Source organism: Lissotriton vulgaris, chromosome 9 (genome assembly GCF_964263255.1).
Source record: "Lissotriton vulgaris chromosome 9, aLisVul1.2, whole genome shotgun sequence".
Lineage (NCBI taxonomy): Eukaryota > Metazoa > Chordata > Amphibia > Caudata > Salamandridae > Lissotriton > Lissotriton vulgaris.
In genome coordinates, this window is record NC_141697.1 from 1244166590 (window position 1) to 1244185654 (window position 19065).

General features: G+C 49.8%; 1 protein-coding gene across 1 annotated transcript in view; it reads left to right on the top strand.

Annotated features, from left to right (window-relative positions):
- Positions 1 to 19065, top strand: part of LOC147693179 (uncharacterized) — a 708628-nt gene that overhangs the window by 295480 nt on the left and 394083 nt on the right.

Consider the following 19065-nt stretch of genomic DNA (forward strand, 5'->3'; position numbering starts at 1 on the left):
CGATGAGGGCGGTCTTGGTGCTGTGGTTGGCTCTGAAACCTGATTGTGAGTGGTCGAGGGATCCATTTGTCTCGAGGAAGGCGGCCAGCTGTCTGTTGACGGTCTTCTTGATGACTTTGGCAGGAAAAGGAAAGAGCGAGATGGGGCGGTAGTTTTTGAGGTCGGTAGGGTCCGCTGATGGTTTCTTCAGTAGGGCACTGAGTTCGGCGTGCTTCCAGCTCTCTGGGAAGGTGGCGGTGTTGAAGGAGGTGTTGATGATGTCCCGGAGATGGGGTGCGATGATGGTGTCGGCCTTGTTGAAGACGTGGTGAGGGCAGGGGTTGGTCGGTAATCCGGAGTGGATGGAGTTCATTGTGCGGATGGTGTCTTCAGTGTTGATCGGGGTCCAGGCGCGGAGGGTGGTGGCGGGGGGCGTTGGTGTGGTCCTAGGGTGCGTCGGCTGTGTGCTGAAACTGTTGTGTATATCTGCGATCTTGCTGCGGAAGAACGAGGCAAGCGAATTGCAGAGGGCTTGCGATGGGGTGATGTCGTTGTTTCCGGCGCTAGGGTTCGAGAGCTCTTTGACGATGTTGAAGAGTTCCTTGCTGTTGTGGGCGTTGTCGTCTAGTCGTCTAGTCGTTCCTTGAATGCGGTTTTCTTGGTGGTATGGATCAGCTGGTGGTGTCTTCGAGTGGCGAGCTTGAGGGTGGTCATGTTGTCCGGTGTCTGGTCTCTGCGCCAAGCTTTCTCGAGGGCTCGGCAGTTCTTCTTAGAGCTCTTGAGTTCGTTGGTGAACCAGGATGCTTTCTTGTTGCCGGGTCTGACGGGGGGGGTCTTCAGTGGAGCGAGGCCGTCTGCGCAGTTGCTGATCCACCTTGCGAGGTTGTTGGCGGCTTGGTTGGGGTTCGCTGACCTGGCGGGAGGGTTCTGGCTCAGGGATGTGGCGAGCTGGTCGGTTGTGATCTTGTTCCTGCTTCTGCGGGGAACCTGTTGTGGGTGGTGGTGGAGCGTGGTCCTTCTGAAGCTGATGTGGACGCAGCTGTGGTCTGTCCAATGGAGTCCAGTGGCGGGCTGAAGGAGATGTCCTTGCTGGAGGAGAAGACGGGGTCAAGCGTGTGGCCGGCGTAGTGGGTGGGGTTGGTCACCAGTTGCTTGAGTCCAAGGTTGGCAAGGTTGTCCAGCAGGGTGGTGGTGTTGCGGTCGTTGTTGTTCTCTAGGTGGAAGTTGAGGTCCCCAAGGAGGATGTAGTCGGCGGAGGGGAGGGCGTGCGGGCTGATGAAGTCGGCGATGTCCTCGCTGAATTGTGTGCGTGGTCCCGGGTGTCTGTAGATGAGGGTGCCTCTGAGGGTGGTCTTGGGGCCGGTGTGTATCTAGAAGTGCAGGTGTTCGGCGGCTGTGAAGGTGTCGTCGGGGTTGGTCGTGATACGGATGGTGTTCTTGTGGACGATGGTGATGCCTCCTCCGGTCTGGTTGGCGCAGTCCCTCCGAGTGATCTTGTATCTGTCCGGGATAGCGATGGCGATGTCTGGTGCCGAGGAGGCGTTCATCCAGGTTTCTGTGAGGAAGGCGACGTCTGGGGATGTGGAGTCGAGGAGGTTCCAGAGTTCGATGGCGTGTCTGTGGACGGAGCGGGTGTTGAGCAGGATGCACTTGAGGTGGTTGCTGCTGGTGCTCGGCTTGGCGGGTGCGGTGCAGGTCCGGATGCAGGAGAACTTGCAGGATTGGCAGGTGAAGGGTCCATAGGTGCGTCCTGGGTTGGCTCGGTGGCAGCCGGGGGTCTGGCCGGTGTTGGGTGTGTTGAGGGTGGCTGCGTTGAAGTTCCGGCGGGTGTGCTGGCATCTGCGGGGGCCAGGGGTTCTGGCGCTTCGGCGCACATTCGGCGCGCACGCTGCGCGTACACATGCCCTCTGCCAGAAATGGAGAGTGGGGGTGGCGGGCGAGGAAGGAGTAGCTGGGAGGCGGGAGAGGGGTGGCGAGTGGGGGGGAGCGTGCGGAGATGCTGGAGGGAGCGGGGGTGGGGTCGCGGGGAGCAGCGGCAGGGAGCGGGTGGGACAGGGAACACGACGGACAGAGAAGATTTCACCACTTGGAGGCATCCTGCTCAGTGGACCCATCCTGCCAAAATGGGACAGCTGTAGGACCCATGGCCACCCACCCTACCTGACGTCCAGCGGCAGAGATGGAGGTGGCAGCGGAGACTTGGCTGGGACCTTCCCTCCAAGACCATCTTATCCTTTTCCTTTGTTGTTTTGTTATGTATGTTCTCATTTGATTTAGCTCTCTCATGCCTGTTGTTTGTCGTCTGTTAATGTTTTGCCATTTTGACTGTTTCAGTCTTCTATCTGTATGTAAAAGAGAAGCTGTAGGGCTCTCTTCAATGTCTGCACTCCTTCACCCTCAACCCCCACATTATTTTGGGAAGTAGATGTAGAGGTAATACCGTTTATGAGACATTCTCCATGTGTGTCTCGGTATGGGGCTGTGTATTGTGGCAAAGGGCAAAGTCTCCCATGGGTCTTGCGTTGCTGGTCTTCTGAAGAATCCCTTCTAAATATAAAAATGGCTGCCCACGTGCAGCTCTCATTTAAGGTGTGTGTGTGTGTGTGCAGTTGATTATACCTATGTGCCTGGCTGTGGGGAGAGATGTATTTCACTTACCACATCAGCTATTAAAATCAGTACTGAGGACGTTTTAGCCGACCTGCCAGCACACTGCTGCTCCTCCTCTCTTTCCTCACTATTATCATGGGGTAGGGTAGCCGTGATGGATAGCGCAAGCATGCAATGATCCCTGGAGCAGGTAGACCAGATTAGTTGTGGACGAGCGGTTTCAGTTCCATTTCTCCGCAGGAATCTTGGAATGCATTTCTTTTGAAATTCAAATAGTGTTAGTTGCATAGTTATTCAAACTATTATAAGTATATTCAAATATTTATTTTACTCTGATGCCTATTGCTCCTATTCTAGATGTCCTGGGTGTCAGTTGTAGAAATTCCAAAAGCGCAACACTCAAATTGCACTGGAAGCCAGTAAAAAGCGATTTGTGAGTTTAATTTGCCCATCTTGATTCAGATTGTGGTTGGTGGAACTTTCCCAAAGAGGGCACATATGTATACAGAAATGGTGCTGCTTAGAGGAAATTGCTGTACTTGTCAGTTTTTGTGTAGGAGGGAGATCGAGTACAGTTGAAACTGCATATACATATTTAGCTCCCAACCCATTCAGGAGCAAAGAACCCGAGTAGGCAGACAGCAGGCACACCATACCTTTAAATAACAAAGTAAAGTGTGCCAAGGCCCCACCCACCCTTCTCTACCCAAATAACTGAATAACATATCCACTACTAACACTACTTAATATTTTACTATACTAATGTTCAACACTAATCCTTTATGGGTTCCAGAGTGGCGTGCTACATGCCAGAAAAGCGTTTCAACATCCATCAGTGGGAACAAGTGCTATATGAATGCAAACCTTTCTTCCCCCTTTTATCCCTTAGCTATCCTTCTCTCTCCAAATAACTGACTCATATCCACAACTGAAATTACTTTAATATTTCACCATGTTAATTCACCACTAATCCTTTATGAGCTTCTGCGGCCTGCTGGCTTGTGGTGTCCCTTTTGCATTGTGATCAGGCCCAAGATACCTCAACAGCCGCCTCAACTTCTACACTCCCACACGCCAGCTTCGATCGACCAGCCACACCCTCGCCGCCGTCCCCCGCATCCGAAGAGCCACCACAGGAGGAAGGTCCTTCTCCTATCTGGCCGCCAAGACTTGGAACTCCCTTCCGACCCACCTCTGCCTGGCCCAAGACCACCTCGCCTTCAGGAAGCAGCTCAAGACCTGGCTGTTCGAGCAGTAGCGGACCCCCCCCCCCCCCCCCAAGCGCCTGGAGACCCTCCGGGTGAGTAGTGCGCTCTATAAATGCATTGATTGATTGATTGTTGAGTTTGTTGCCATTTAGTTTGTTATTTCCTCGGCTCTTGTGTCTGTGTACAAGCAGTTGCACATGTGTTTTTGGGGACTGAAATAAATGTGGAAAAATACTAGCTGTAGCGTCATCTTTTGCTTGTGGCAAAAATAAATGCAGATAAATACAGAAAAAAAGCCCAAAAAATAAATATGGATAAATAAAGACGGAAATGGCAAAAAAATAAATGCCATAAAACCTGGAGCCCTAATTATACTGTTGAGTATTTCGTGCCATCGCTATTCCTTGTAACTGAAGATCAACTCCGATAAGCATGCCAAAAATGGCCCCAATAAAGTGATTTAATGGCCGAAACATACCAATTAGTGAAAAATGTCACAAACACATTTGGAAAGTTACAATTTCTATTTAACGTTCCACACAGTCGACATCTATTCTGCAAAGGAAGACTGCAAGCATGGGGTCTAAATGTTTGATAATCCAAAACACATGGATTCTTTCAATTAAACCTTTGCACACTTATCAACGGGCAGGTTAGAGAGGGGGCAAAAAATATTACGTTCTCATTTTAAACGTTCGGGGGCAGCTGGTGCGAATCTTATACCTGTACCAGTCTTACCCATGTCATCATTTTAAAGGTTATGTCACTTTCTCTAGTTCTTGACATTCTAATGATTGTAAAAAGGGATGCTAGCTAGGTGGTGGTCCACGGCAATTTCAACAGGGTTCAAACCACACCTTGCTTTCAGAGTCCATTTACATCACAGAGGAAATATTAGAATACTTCACTAATGTCAACTTTGAAACACTGCATTAAGGTGGGAGCCAGGGGTTTTGCTGCTGGAACACAGTGCATGCATCCGACTCACAGTTTAACACCCTCTGCCTTAGAATTATGAGAGAAATGGTTTATAAATGCGAGAAGTAACAAATAACCTTAATTCGAAATAAAGTATACCTGAAAACAGACTATGGCTACTTCTAAAGTACCAATGTGGTTCATATAAGCAATGCACAACATTAAATAAATGCTTACCACCCTCCACCCCCAAATAAAAATCAGCAACATTTTTAAATTGAGACGTTATGGTAATGCTTTTTGCTTTTAAGAAATGCTGCTCGGGCCCCCTTTCGACAATGAATTACAAAAAGCAGGCCTTCACGTGCACGCTTCCAGTCTGAGTCACAGAGGTCTCACACAGGCCTTATTTAGAGAGAAAATGCATTGTTATAGGTTCAGTGGCATGTTTAAACTTTTGCGAGAATGACCGTTCACATGTGATCACAAATGGTTTGGAGTGTGAATCAGACACTAATTCTTAATATGAGGGAGTGCCCTTTACTGAGACTACGGAATCCTCTAGTGCCCACCTTCAGAGGCCTTTTATTTTGGCACATAATACTGCACTTGGGATGTACAACTACTGCAGGGGAGGTATTTACCAGGCATTAGCATTCCCTCCTCGGTACCAGTTGCACAACTGCAAAACACTGTGTATTATCTGCGTACATATGTAATATGTGTGCGTGGGGCTGTGTGTATGTGTGCGTGCGTGCGTGCATGTGTGTGCTTGCGTGCATGCGTGCGTGTGTGTGCTTGCGTGCATGCGTGCGTATGTGTGTGTGCGTATGTGTATGGGGGCGCCACTGCAACAATTAGCATCACCACAGCATCAGTATGCACCACCACAGCAACACTCAGGGCCACCACAGCATCAATCAGGGGCAGCACAGCATCACTCGATGCCACCACTGCATAACTAGGGGCCAGCACAGCATCACTCAACAACACCACAGCATCACTCAGTGCTTTTTACACTTTTTAATTACAACTTCTCAGCATGCTGCACAGCAGAAAGACTTCTCTACAGCACAGCTTAGAAACACTGGCAAACTCAATAGCTCTACCTAAACACTTATAAGGCACCCACAATGCATGGCCAATAGGTCTTGTCTTTAGGACATTATAAGTGTTTAGTTATCCTGCACAATATCCTTCATTAAACAACATCAAATGTTGCATGGCTAATTACTTATAAGGTCCCAAAAGCGAGGCCTATTGGCTAAGACAGCATACGTGCGAAGACAGCATGCAATTGGGCAAAGGCAGGTGCGTGTCCCACCATTCCCAGGAAATGTATCCGCCCACGGCCTACGGCTTGCGATTACGTGCCGCGGCGCGCAGTGTGCCATCTAGTTCAGGTCAGATTTCAAAGGTTGTTTTTCGTTTAGCCTTCGCGCTGCCGCACATGCTTTAAGTTACATGCGCGGTCCGCTTTCACTTTCAGGATCGAGCTTGTTATGAGCTCGGAATCTCTTCATATGTCATTATACCATACCACTTTAGCCCACTGATTACTTTGCTCAGTACCTTAGTGGGGCAATATTTAAACACATGCTACTCTTAGTTGGGCCGTTCAGCATAGAACACAAATGGATTGCTAATTAATTTGATTAGGGCTCGTTCGGTTGTGAGCTGAGGAGGAGAGTCACTTCTCGGTGCCCCGTTCACTCCAGCGCACGGCCATCATATTAGGAGGGTGCTTACTAATGAGCTCGCGGCTTTTCAGCTTAGCAGGCCAGGAGCCGAGGTTCACTTTACACCTTTGTACAATTTGGAATAAAACGTTAGCTTGCAAGCACTTTTTTGTGTGTTTGGGGGACACTGGAATGATTACTCTAATGAATCCGTGGGAGAGTGCCCAAGTGGGGCTAAGAACAACCCCTAATCGTCGCGAACCAGGGAACAGCACTGTTGACGTGCCGTAGGGATGTGGCTTCACAGGGTGGTATACACAAAGGAATCTCTACCCACTGAGTTTGGCTGTTTGTGTCAGTCACGTGCTGGCTGCCACGACACAACTGCTGGCACTGGGCAACAGGCGTCTTATAGACTCCGGTCTGTGACACTGCTAGCGGTGCAGGGCTTGGCCCTCCCCAGGGTAACAGAGGGAGCCGTTGAAGGACCCTTAGGCCTGCATATTCTGCGCTTTGCCTCAGCCATTGCAGCCGGCCCCCTGGTAACCATCACCTGTATGACGCCGTGTGGGTCTGCGGAGGGGTTCACTTAAAGCATGTTGTTTAATGATCAGTCGTGGTTCCTTAGGGCAGCTGTAGAACACGGTAAAGTGTTTTCTTACATTTATTCTTTAAAATATGTGCTGATAAGCAAAGAATTTTTTTAGGTGATTTGTTTTTAGGTCGAGCCTAGCGCAGCGGTGCTCTAGGAAAACAACCTCTTGGAATCACTCGTCTTTTCACACAATTGTGCGTGTGTTTTTTTGGGGGGTTTTTTTAACCATTTTTAGGTTTCGCCTGAGCCAGCGTATGTGCTGCTCTGCAAGACATTTAGTTAGTGAGTTTTTAAAGTGCTACCAGAGGCTTTTCCTGGCCTCAAGCTTGCGGTTACGCGCGTGTGCACGCTCGCAGCCGCCATCTGTCTTTCCTCAGTCACGCCTCATAAAGCCTTATAGCGCTCTCCCAAGCGCCTCGCTTTGTCCTCTCCCCCCCACAGAGCGCGTCCCTGCGCTCACGTTCGCGGACACTCGCCCGCTCACTTTTATTTTCTTCTAGCGGCCTCGTCAGTTTCATTTTATTCCATACCGTCAGTTTCATTTTATTCCGTACCGTCAGTTTCATTTTCTTCCATGCTATTTGCCGTGCTTTCTCACGAGCGCGGCTGCTCTCTTTTATTTTCTTCGCGCAGCCGCGTCAATTTCATTTTCTTCTGTGCCATCAGTTTCATTTTCTTCTGTGCTACCTGCCGTACTTTCTCACGATTTCTTTTCATGAATCCCTCCTGTACCACAAGAGAGATTAAATGTAAGCAAAGCACTGTGTAAAGTGAAGAACCTAAATAAAATGGCATTCCACACACTGTGTATCATTTCCTTTGGTTTGTTCTCAAGCAATAATAATATTCAGTATGTTGAGGTAAACATGTTATCTGGGGAAACGTGTCATTTTTACATTATACTTAGGGCTCCCGGTTTTCCGTTTCAACAGATTTTTACATATAAATACAGACGGAAAACAATGTTTCCTTTGTCTGTATTTATATGTAAAAACGGCAAAATACTAGTAAATTTTGCCGGGCTGCCCTGCTTCATCCCAGAGTTGAATTCAGTATCTGTTTGTCAAGTGTATTTCTGGGGCCTCAGGGGGCAGATTAATGGCGCGCAATGCCATTAGGCTCAAAGAGTGCCAGCCCCCCCCTCCCCCTCGTGTGTGTCAGCCCGGCTGAGGCAGTTTTCCTGGGCACACACACAGCAGCACCCGAGTACTCCACAGGTCTTTAACACCTTAGCTGCGTGTAAACATCCCTCCCCAGTGCTGCGCTGTCCATTGGAACCAGTGCTAAATGGACGTCCAATGGTCGTGCGCAGCACTGGGGAGGTAGCGCTGCTGACGACCATTGGCCGTCAGCAGCACTTAAGGGGTTAAAAGACCATTTATTTGCTAACGAGGCTTTGTTGTGTTTTCTCACCCCTTCGTTTCTGCATCTCCGCTCTGCATATTGCCAGGAGAATCAGCCCCCCCAGTAGCTCCCACCCCGAAATTTGACTCTAGTTGAGCCTCTGTGTCGGGTAGTATGTGTCCGCGCTGCTTAGATTTGAAAGCGTTATCAGAAGCTTGGCACTGTTTGGCGATCATAGTCATCATTTTCAAAGGTGTTACAGATAAGTGAATAGAACTTAGGCTATAGACATTTGACATTAGCATAGGCACGCGACACAGAAGAAGGTCAGGAAAACACGCAACTCTGTAAACTGCACTAGATGTTAAAATCGGGTAGCACTCTTAAACTAGTGAGGCGCGGTTATGTAATAGTAAATAATCGAAGGCTCATTCAAAATCGAAAAGTTGGATAAACGTATAGAACACTTAACTAATGATAAAGAAACAGATTAATTGAATTATAAAATGCATTTTACACATTTTAAATGCAATACAACATTAGTACAAAACGTAACCTTAGTCTACCAAAACGTGTACAATAGGTTTAAAATAGCATCCTAATGTACACATTTTATTTTTCTCACGACTGTAAAGACACGCGTATTCAGTAGTGAAACATTCGGTTTCGATATGGCACACTGCTGGGTAGACATAAATCGAGTCGTAGAAGCCATACACCGGTAGAGAAGTTTACATGGTTCTGCCACTGCTGGGTTAACCCGATAAAGCAAGTTGTGCGCAAACTGCGTCCAGGCTGAGATGAGGCAGTGCCGGGCACCAGTAGCTGCTTCGAGATCGCGAGGCGAAAGGTGACCTGCGCACAGCTACGACGAGAGCTACGTGGACGTCGGGAAGGAGATCTTGTGAAGGTAGTGAAGTTACGGAAGACTTGCTCAGGTACAGCTCGGCTGATCGTGTCGGGTTGCGTGAGCAGATGTATGAGCACTAGTAGTTGCACGAGTTTCCATCAGGAGCCATATTCTCAGCTGCATCCTCCTTGAGCTGCCCTGTACCTCAGATGAAAGTAGTAGGAGCTCTTGCATAGGCATGCTCCTAGACAATGCATCAGGCGCGAACACTAGCAAATTCAGTCCGCAGGCACCCACAGCCTCCACACCCTAAGGCACCCTGTACCCCCCATTACCATTGGAGTAGTGGTGACAATCAATCAATCAATCAATCACGGCATTTGTATAGCGCGCTACTCACCCGGAGGGTCTCAAGGCGCTTGGAGGGGGTACGCTACTGCTCGAACAGCCAGGTCTTGAGTTGCTTCCTGAAGGAGAGGTGGTCTTGGGTCAGGCGGAGGTGGATGGGGAGGGAGTTCCACGTCTTGACCGCCAGGTAGGAGAAGGATATTCCTCCCGCTGTGGCTCTTCGGATGCGGGGAACGGCGGCGAGGGCGTGGCTGGTCGATCGTAGCTGGCAGGTTGGGGTGTAGAAGGTCAGGCGGTCGTTGAGGTATCTGGGGCCTTGGTTGTGGAGAGATTTGTGTGCGTAGGTGAGGAGTCGGAACGTTATTCTCTTGTTAACAGGGAGCCACTCCAGGTCTCTCAGGTGTCGGGAGATGTGACTGTGTCGGGGGATGTCCAGGATGAGTCGTGCTGAGGCGTTCTGAATGCACTGGAGTCTTTTCTGAAGTTTGGCTGTGGTTCCGGCGTAGAGGGAGTTCCCGTAGTCCAGTCGGCTGGTGACGCGTGCCTGGGTGACCGTCTTCCTGGTTTCGGTGGGGATACACCGAAAGATCTTCCGTAGCATGCGTAGGATGTTGAAGCATGACGAGGAGACGGCGTTGACTTGTCTGGTCATCGAGAGGGAGGAGTCCAGGATGAAGCCCCGGTTGCGTGCGTGGTCTGTTGGTTTGGGTGCGCTGCCCAGGGCAGGGGGCCACCGGAGTCGTCCCAGGTGGAGGGTGATGATCCCAGGATGAGGACTTCCGTCTTCTTTGAGTTCAGTTTCAGGCTGCTGTTCATCATCGACTCGGCTATGTCTTTCATCCCTTCGTGTAGGTTGGTTCTGGCGGTTGCTGGGTCGTTGGTGAGGGAGAGGATCAGCTGGGTGCCGTCGGCGTAGGAGATGTTGAGGTTGTGTTGGCGTGCGATGGCCGCGAGGGGGCTCATGTAGATGTTGAACAGCGTGGGGCTGAGTGATGATCCCTGTGGTACGCCGCAGATGACTTTGGTGGCCTCTGATCTGAACGGGGGGAGGCAGACTCTCTGGGTTCTTCCGGCAAGGAAGGAGATGATCCATTCCATTGCCTTTTCCTGGATTCCGATGTTGCTGAGGCGCTGCATTAGGGTGCGGTGGCAGACCGTGTCGAACGCCGCCAAGAGGTCCAGGAGGATGAGTGCCGCTGTTTCCCCGTTGTCGAGCAGGGCTCTGATGTCGTCTGTGGCTGCGATGAGGGCGGTCTTGGTGCTGTGGTTGGCTCTGAAACCTGATTGTGAGTGGTCGAGGGATCCATTTGTCTCGAGGAAGGCGGCCAGCTGTCTGTTGACGGTCTTCTTGATGACTTTGGCAGGAAAAGGAAGGAGCGAGATGGGGCGGTCGTTTTTGAGGTCGGTGGGGTCCGCTGATGGTTTCTTCAGTAGGGCACTGAGTTCGGCGTGCTTCCAGCTCTCTGGGAAGGTGGCGGTGTCGAAGGAGGTGTTGATGATGTCCCGGAGATGGGGTGCGATGATGGTGTCGGCCTTGTTGAAGACGTGGTGAGGGCAGGGGTTGGTCGGTGATCCGGAGTGGATGGAGTTCATTGTGCGGATGGTGTCTTCAGTGTTGATCGGGGTCCAGGCGCGGAGGGTGGTGGCGGGGGGCGTTGGTGTGGTCCTAGGGTGCGTCGGCTGTGTGCTGAAACTGTTGTGTATATCTGCGATCTTGCTGTAGAAGAACGAGGCAAGTGAGTTGCAGAGGGCTTGCGATGGGGTGATGTCGTTGTTTCCGGCGCTAGGGTTCGAGAGCTCTTTGACGATGTTGAAGAGTTCCTTGCTGTTGTGGGCGTTGTCGTCTAGTCGTCTAGTCGTTCCTTGAATGCGGTTTTCTTGGTGGTATGGATCAGGTGGTGGTGTCTTCGAGTGGCGAGCTTGAGGGTGGTCATGTTGTCTGGTGTCTGGTCTCTGCGCCAAGCTTTCTCGAGGGCTCGGCAGTTCTTCTTAGAGCTCTTGAGTTCGTTGGTGAACCAGGATGCTTTCTTGTTGCCGGGTCTGACGGGGGGGGTCTTCAGTGGAGCGAGGCCGTCTGCGCAGTTGCTGATCCACCTTGCGAGGTTGTTGGTGGCTTGGTTGGGGTTCGCTGACCTGGCGGGAGGGTTCTGGCTCAGGGATGTGGCGAGCTGGTCGGTTGTGATCTTGTTCCTGCTTCTGCGGGGAACCTGTTGTGGGTGGTGGTGGAGCGTGGTCCTTCTGAAGCTGATGTGGACGCAGCTGTGGTCTGTCCAATGGAGTCCAGTGGCGGGCTGAAGGAGATGTCCTTGCTGGAGGAGAAGACGGGGTCAAGCGTGTGGCCGGCGTAGTGGGTGGGGATGGTCACCAGTTGCTTGAGTCCAAGGTTGGCAAGGTTGTCCAGCAGGGTGGTGGTGTTGCGGTCGTTGTTGTTCTCTAGGTGGAAGTTGAGGTCCCCAAGGAGGATGTAGTCGGCGGAGGGGAGGGCGTGCGGGCTGATGAAGTCGGCGATGTCCTCGCTGAATTGTGTGCGTGGTCCCGGGTGTCTGTAGATGAGGGTGCCTCTGAGGGTGGTCTTGGGGCCGGTGTGTATCTAGAAGTGCAGGTGTTCGGCGGCTGTGAAGATGTCGTCGGGGTTGGTCGTGATACGGATGGTGTTCTTGTGGACGATGGTGATGCCTCCTCCGGTCTGGTTGGCGCAGTCCCTCCGAGTGATCTTGTATCTGTCCGGGATAGCGATGGCGATGTCTGGTGCCGAGGAGGCGTTCATCCAGGTTTCTGTGAGGAAGGCGACGTCTGGGGATGTGGAGTCGAGGAGGTTCCAGAGTTCGATGGCGTGTCTGTGGACGGAGCGGGTGTTGAGCAGGATGCACTTGAGGTGGTTGCTGCTGGTGCTCGGCTTGGCGGGTGCGGTGCAGGTCCGGATGCAGGAGAGCTTGCAGGATTGGCAGGTGAAGGGTCCATAGGTGCGTCCTGGGTTGGCTCGGTGGCAGCCGGGGGTCTGGACGGTGTTGAGTGCATTGAGGGTAGCTGCGTTGAAGTTCCGGCGGGTGTGCTGGCATCTGCGGGGGCCAGGGGTTCTGGCGCTTCGGCGCACATTCGGCGCGCACGCTGCGCGTACGCATGCCCTCTGCCAGTAATGGAGAGTGGGGGTGGCGGGCGAGGAAGGAGCAGCTGGGAGGCGGGAGAGGGGTGGCGAGTGGGGGGGAGCGTGCGGAGATGCTGGAGGGAGCAGGGGTGGGGCCGCGGGGAGCAGCGGCAGGGAGTGGGTGGGACAGGGAACACGACGGACAGAGAAGATTTCACCACTTGGAGGCATCCTGCTCAGTGGACCCATCCTGCCAAAATGGGACAGCTGTAGGACCCATGGCCACCCACCCTGCCTGACGTCCAGCGGCCACCCTGCTCGTATTTGCAGAGATGGAGGAACAGCGGAGACTTGGCTGGGACCTTCCCTCCAAGACCATCTTATCCTTTTCCTTTGTTGTTTTGTTATGTATGTTCTCATTTGATTTAGCTCTCTCATGCCTGTTGTTTGTCGTCTGTTAATGTTTTGCCATTTTGACTGTTTCAGTCTTCTATCTGTATGTAAAAGAGAAGCTGTAGGGCTCTCTTCAATGTCTGCACTCCTTCACCCTCAACCCCCACATTATTTTGGGAAGTAGTTGTAGAGGTAATACCGTTTATGAGACATTCTCCATGTGTGTCTCGGTATGGGGCTGTGTATTGTGGCAAAGGGCAAAGTCTCCCATGGGTCTTGGGTTGCTGGTCTTCTGAAGAATCCCTTCTAAATATAAAAATGGCTGCCCACGTGCAGCTCTCATTTAAGGTGTGTGTGTGTGTGTGCAGTTGATTATACCTATGGGCCTGGCTGTGGGGAGAGATGTATTTCACTTACCACATCAGCTATTAAAATCAGTACTGAGGACGTTTTAGCCGACCTGCCAGCACACTGCTGCTCCTCCTCTCTTTCCTCACTATTATCATGGGGTAGGGTAGCCGTGATGGATAGCGCAAGCATGCAATGATCCCTGGAGCAGGTAGACCAGATTAGTTGTGGACGAGCGGTTTCAGTTCCATTTCTCCGCAGGAATCTTGGAATGCATTTCTTTTGAAATTCAAATTGTGTTAGTTGCATAGTTATTCAAACTATTATAAGTATATTCAAATATTTATTTTACTCTGATGCCTATTGCTCCTATTCTAGATGTCCTGGGTGTCAGTTGTAGAAATTCCAAAAGCGCAACACTCAAATTGCACTGGAAGCCAGTAAAAAGCGATTTGTGAGTTTAATTTGCCCATCTTGATTCAGATTGTGGTTGGTGGAACTTTCCCAAAGAGGGCACATATGTATACAGAAATGGTGCTGCTTAGAGGAAATTGCTGTACTTGTCAGTTTTTGTGTAGGAGGGAGATCGAGTACAGTTGAAACTGCATATACATATTTAGCTCCCAACCCATTCAGGAGCAAAGAACCCGAGTAGGCAGACAGCAGGCACACCATACCTTTAAATAACAAAGTAAAGTGTGCCAAGGCCCCACCCACCCTTCTCTACCCAAATAACTGAATAACATATCCACTACTAACACTACTTAATATTTTACTATACTAATGTTCAACACTAATCCTTTATGGGTTCCAGAGTGGCGTGCTACATGCCAGAAAAGCGCTTCAACATCCATCAGTGGGAACAAGTGCTATATGAATGCAAACCTTTCTTCCCCCTTTTATCCCTTAGCTATCCTTCTCTCTCCAAATAACTGACTCATATCCACAACTGAAATTACTTTAATATTTCACCATGTTAATTCACCACTAATCCTTTATGAGCTTCTGCGGCCTGCTGGCTTGTGGTGTCCCTTTTGCATTGTGATCAGGCCCAAGATACCTCAACAGGCGCCTCAACTTCTACACTCCCACACGCCAGCTTCGATCGACCAGCCACGCCCTCGCCGCCGTCCCCCGCATCCGAAGAGCCACCACAGGAGGAAGGTCCTTCTCCAATCTGGCCGCCAAGACTTGGAACTCCCTTCCGACCCACCTCCGCCTGGCCCAAGACCACCTCGCCTTCAGGAAGCAGCTCAAGACCTGGCTGTTCAAACAGTAGCGGACCCCCCCCCCCCAAGCGCCTGGAGACCCTCCGGGTGAGTAGTGCGCTCTATAAATGCATTGATTGATTGATTGTTGAGTTTGTTGCCATTTAGTTTGTTATTTCCTCGGCTCTTGTGTCTGTGTACAAGCAGTTGCACATGTGTTTTTGGGGACTGAAATAAATGTGGAAAAATACTAGCTGTAGCGTCATCTTTTGCTTGTGGCAAAAATAAATGCGGATAAATACAGAAAAAAAGCCCAAAAAATAAATATGGATAAATAAAGACGGAAATGGCAAAAAAATAAATGCCATAAAACCGGGAGCCCTAATTATACTGTTGAGTATTTCGTGCCATCACTATTCCTTGTAACTGAAGATCAACTCAGATAAGCATGCCAAAAATGGCCCCAATAAAGTGATTTTACAGGCCGAAACATACCAATTAGTGAAAAATGTCACAAACACATTTGGAAAGTTACAATTTCTATTTAACGTTCCACACAGTCGACATCTATTCTGCAAAGGAAGACTGCAAGCATGGGGTCTAAATGTTTGATAATCCAAAACACATGGATTCTTTCAATTAAACCTTTGCACACTTATCAACGGGCAGGTTAGAGAGGGGGCAAAAAATATTACGTTCTCATTTTAAACGTTCGGGGGCAGCTGGTGCGAATCTTATACCTGTACCAGTCTTACCCATGTCATCATTTTAAAGGTTATGTCACTTTCTCTAGTTCTTGACAGTCTAATTATTGTAAAAAGGGATGCTAGCTAGGTGGTGGTCCATGGCAATTTCAACAGGGTTCAAACCACACCTTGCTTTCAGAGTCCATTTACATCACAGAGGAAATATTAGAATACTTCACTAATGTCAACTTTGAAACACTGCATTAAGGTGGGAGCCAGGGGTTTTGCTGCTGGAACACAGTGCATGCATCCGACTCACAGTTTAACACCCTCTGCCTTAGAATTATGAGAGAAATGGTTTATAAATGCGAGAAGTAACAAATAACCTTAATTCGAAATAAAGTATACCTGAAAACAGACTATGGCTACTTCTAAAGTACCAATGTGGTTCATATAAGCAATGCACAACATTGAATAAATGCTTAGCACCCTCCACCCCCAAATAAAAATCAGCAACATTTTTAAATTGAGACGTTATGGTAATGCTTTTTGCTTTTAAGAAATGCTGCTCGGGCCCCCTTTCGACAATGAATTACAAAAAGCAGGCCTTCACGTGCACGCTTCCAGTCTGAGTCACAGAGGTCTCACACAGGCCTTATTTAGAGAGAAAATGCATTGTTATAGGTTCAGTGGCATGTTTAAACTTTTGCGAGAATGACCGTTCACATGTGATCACAAATGGTTTGGAGTGTGAATCAGACACTAATTCTTAATATGAGAGAGTGCCCTTTACTGAGACTACGGAATCCTCTAGTGCCCACCTTCAGAGGCCTTTTATTTTGGCACATAATACTGCACTTGGGTTGTACAACTACTGCAGGGGAGGTATTTACCAGGCATTAGCATTCCCTCCTCGGTACCAGTTGCACAACTGCAAAACACTGTGTATTATCTGCGTACATATGTAATATGTGTGCGTGGGGCTGTGTGTATGTGTGCGTGCGTGTGTGTGCTTGCGTGCATGCGTGCTTGCGTGCATGCGTGCGTATGTGTGTGTGCGTATGTGTATGGGGGCGCCACTGCAACAATTAGCATCACCACAGCATCAGTCTGCACCACCACAGCAACACTCAGGGCCACCACAGCATCAATCAGGGGCAGCACAGCATCACTCGATGCCACCACTGCATAACTAGGGGCCAGCACAGCATAACTCAGTGCTTTTTACACTTTTTAATTACAACTTCTCAGCATGCTGCACAGCAGAAAGACTTCTCTACAGCACAGCTTAGAAACACTGGCAAACTCAATAGCTCTACCTAAACACTTATAAGGCACCCACAATGCATGGCCAATAGGTCTTGTCTTTAGGACATTATAAGTGTTTAGTTATCCTGCACAATATCCTTCATTAAACAACATCAAATGTTGCATGGCTAATTACTTATAAGGTCCCAAAAGCGAGGCCTATTGGCTATGCCAATGCTTGTCCCTTTTGGGCTTTACGTGCGAAGACAGCACGCAATTGGGCAAAGGCAGGTGCGTGTCCCACCTTTCCCAGGAAATGTATCCGCCCACGGCCTACGGCTTGCGATTACGTGCCGCGGCGCGCAGTGTGCGATCTAGTTCAGGTCAGATTTCAAAGGTTGTTTTTCGTTTAGCCTTCGCGCTGCCGCACATGCTTTAAGTTACATGCGCGGTCCGCTTTCACTTTCAGGATCGAGCTTGTTATGAGCTCGGAATCTCTTCATATGTCATTATACCATACCATTTTAGCCCACTGATTACTTTGCTCAGTACCTTAGTGGGGCAATATTTAAACACCTGCTACTCTTAGTTGGGCCGTTCAGCATAGAACACAAATGGATTGCTAATTAATTTGATTAGGGCTCGTTCGGTTGTGAGCTGAGTAGGAGAGTCACTTCTCGGTGCCCCGTTCACTCCAGCGCACGGCCATCATATTAGGAGGGTGCTTACTAATGAGCTTGCGGCTTTTCAGCTTAGCAGGCCAGGAGCCGAGGTTCACTTTACACCTTTGTACAATTTGGGATAAAACGTTAGCTTGCAAGCACTTTTTTGTGTGTTTGGGGGACACTGGAAGGATTACTCTAATGAACCCGTGGGAGAGTGCCCAAGTGGGGCTAAGAACAACCCCTAATCGTCGCGAACCAGGGAACAGCACTGTTGACGTGCCATAGGGATGTGGCTTCACAGGGTGGTATACACAAAGGAATCTCTACCCACTGAGTTTGGCTGTTTGTGTCAGTCACGTGCTGGCTGCCACGACACAACTGCTGGCACTGGGCAACAGGCGTCTTATAGACTCCGGTCTGTGACGCTGCTAGCGGTGCAGGGCTTGGCCCTCCCCAGGGTAACAGAGGGAGCCGTTGAAGGACCCTTAGGCCTGCATATTCTGCGCTTTGCCTCAGCCATTGCAGCCGGCCCCCTGGTAACCATCACCTGTATGACGCCGTGTGGGTCTGCGGAGGGGTTCACTTAAAGCATGTGTGTGAACAGGGCTATATTACACTACTAATAGCGCTGTGACAGAAGACGGTCGGTCTTCGCTGAATGGGTGTACTAAAGACTCGTCTGCCCTTGGTCGGGCCATATATATCAGGGTTCACGAGGGAGCATGTATCAAGGTACTAACTGCGCACGCTCCAGAAGGCAGGCTTCATTGGAGGGAATGATTTACGCTATTTATGATGGCATGCTTTGCAGCATCCAGTTGTGCATCCTTCACAAGGGCATTTATTGAAGAAGGCAGGTCACCCATCCAGAACTAAGCAAGCCATGTGTGTTTGAAGTCAAGAAGTGTGTGCCTCACATTGCTCTTCTCAATCTCCTTCCTTGTGTCTCACGCTGCTCTTATCACTCTCTTTCCTTGTGCCTCATGCTGCGATTATCCTCACTCTCTGTCCTTCTACCTCACGCCGCTCTTCTCCTCACTCTACGGCCTTGCGTCCCACACTAGTGTTCCTCTCACTCTCCATCCTTGTGCCTCAATCTGCTCTTCCCCTCACTCTCCGTCCTTGCGCCTCATGCTGCTCGTCTCACTCCTTTTCTTTTGCTTCGTGCTGCTCTTCTCCTGACTTACCTTCTTTGTGACTCACGCTGCCCTTCTCCTCACTCTCCTTCCTTCTGCCTCACATTGCATTTCTTCTCAATCTACGTCCTTGTGTCCCAAGCTGCTCTTCTCCTCACTCTACGGCCTTGCGTCCCGCACTAGTGTTCCCCTCACTCTCCGTCCTTGTGCCTCAATCTGCTCTTCCCCTCATTCTCCGTCCTTGTGCCTCACGCTGCTCTTCTCTTCACTAACTAATATGGTTGTTTAGTTGTACATAATGCTTTCTTGGTCATATATACGGTAACAAGAATGCTTCTGACACTTCTTTAGTGTAACTTTTCAGCATGCCGCAGACTTCTGTACAGCACAGCTTAAAGACATAGGCAATATCTCTGGCTAAACACTTCTAAGGTGCCAAAGGCGAGACCTATTGGCTATGCAAATGCTTGTTTTAATGGTGGACAATAAATAATCAGGCATGGTATGATGATGAACAGTGGAATCACAATAGTCTACACTGACTACGTGCCCTGTTCTGTTAAATACAATGAAGACAGTTTTACGGTGGTGTTTCTCTGCTTCCGGGTGTTTTCCTTTCTGATCTTCTCAGAACGCCCAGACCCTCTTCCGGTAGCGGACGCAGCATCTGAGCATGCGCGTACCCAGTTCTTGCTATAATATTGCTGTTTCGAGCGTGCGCAGTGCGCTGAGACTTCCTGGGCATGCGCAATGAGATGACACTTC